General features: G+C 35.4%; 1 long non-coding RNA gene across 1 annotated transcript in view; it reads right to left on the reverse strand.

Moving 5' to 3' along the window:
• Positions 1-642: 642 nt before the first annotated feature.
• LOC125029778 overlaps positions 643-2,104 on the reverse strand; it is a 5,512-nt gene continuing 4,050 nt past the window's right edge. Inside the window, exon 3 of the long non-coding RNA XR_007115228.1 lies at positions 643-807. This is a non-coding gene — a long non-coding RNA (uncharacterized LOC125029778). The remainder of the gene's footprint in view (positions 808-2,104) is intronic.

Below are 2,104 nucleotides of genomic sequence, written 5' to 3' on the forward strand. Positions count from 1 at the left end.
AACAAAAAGCTTGTTACATTATATTTTTCAATATACAACTTTAGCTAAACGCAAAACCGCAGTAGGGCTACAATGAATATGTATATATTTTCAGTGTGTATATGTGTGTGTGTGTTTGTGTGCAATGTTTATAGAAATACGAAGTCATTATTTGGTAATGAGTAGCTAAACAACATGTATAATTCTTCTCGATTATTCTGAATTCTATTTAACTTTGTGATAAAATCTGACCATAATTTTCGCTATCATTATACCGTAGGCCGTGGAGTTGCACTGGGTCAGCTGAGCCAGAAAATTAAATGTTTGCTTGTTTCAACTCGAGAAACTACTAGCTGAATGGTTCCAACGAGGGTGAAAAGCAAGTCCAAAAACTTACTTCTAAAACACGCATGCTCTGTTTTATATCTGATATATATCTTGTTCATGCTGATAAAATAGGAATTCAGTTTCACTCTCTACTTTTATCTGACACGTATGCAGTTTATATTTCCTTTACAATAGAAATACTTTTCCGGTGTGTGAAAAGTCATCTAAACGTTTGTTCCCGGAACTTGAGTAGTTTGAAGAAAGAGAAACTATCTAGGAAAAAAGAAAAAAATAAAATACACGAAATCGTATATTTGACACTCTTTATAATAATGAATCTTCTTAAATTCCTGAATATTCATTTCGCGGGTAATCCTAGTATAGGCTAAACAAGAAAGAAAATATGTCCATGGTATATGACGTCATAATGACACATGGGAAATCCGAGGTGAAAACGAGGCAGCCAAGCTGACACTTTTCTCAAGATGGATGCAAGGCAATCTGAAATTTCAAATAGAGGACGCATTATTGGGATGTGGGAAAGTAATTTCTCTCCCAGTGAAATAACCAAAGAGCCGGGTATCTCCCACTCGGTATACAGGTGAACAACGTAGGAGGAGGGCACCCTAAACGACCGCCCTCGTTTTGGATGCCCTTCATCAAGGCAGCTAAAATTCATATAAAGACCTACATCTTCCACTAACATGCCGCAAAACGACTACATACTGATGGGAATCATCACAGAACGTTATCAAAGAAAGGTTGAACAAACGACATTGCCAGCTTTGCCTCCAGTTCGCCCAGCAATGGGTGGAGAACACACGGGAAACTCCATTTGTGGATGAGAATTAACACGTGTAAATATCATTATCCTTTTCCAGTTTTCTCGTAGACTTAGTTAGAATTTTGTTAAAGTATATGTTTATACGTATTATTTTATGTTCTGATTATCTATCATTATTTACTTTTCAGATGTGACAGACAACATATCTACGAAATGTCGAGGAGTGACCACGTGACTAGTAATAAATGAGGTGGATTTTCATGGATTTTCATTTTCATTCATTCATGGTGTTGGTGAACTCGCCGAAGAAGAAGGGAGATTCAGTTTAGACAAATATTTTGAAATTATTAGAAATATTTCTCCCATCAGCATGTTGTTATTCTTTGGCCTTTCCCAGAAACAACCACATTCGTGCAGGAGAACTGCACAATACACACACCAACGGCTAATGAAAATACTTCCTCAAAGCTAATAATCCATGCTGAAAGGAATGGAAAGTGTTACGGAGGAAACACAGAAGCACGTCATCTCTGTCCCGGGGATTAGACAAGGTTTTGAATAATGATATGACTGCTTCCAATATTGGCCTTTCTTTTCTACAATTATTACCGTTATTCTACTTATTAATAAAGCAGTTGTAAATATATCTTCAAAATTAATACGCATCCTTCCAATTAGTCGATTTATTGAATCCCCCGACAAAGAAAAATATACAAAAATATATATACTTTTTGTGTATGTGTATATATTTACACACACATACACATATATTTAAATATTATAATGTTTTTTTCCTGTCAACTACATGTTGTCATATTTGGGTGAGAAGGGATTCAAAATGTGTATCAACTATAAAACAGCGATTCTAAATACAAAAATTAAATTCAGTTCCTCAGCACACATGCATATAAACACAGTGCAGCCCTACTACGGTTTCCAGTTCACTTGCTCTAAACTGATAACAACAAATTTTCTGTTTATTGAATCAGTTGTGGGATCTGACGAAAAGATAAC

This window comes from Penaeus chinensis, chromosome 10, assembly GCF_019202785.1.
Source record: "Penaeus chinensis breed Huanghai No. 1 chromosome 10, ASM1920278v2, whole genome shotgun sequence".
Lineage (NCBI taxonomy): Eukaryota > Metazoa > Arthropoda > Malacostraca > Decapoda > Penaeidae > Penaeus > Penaeus chinensis.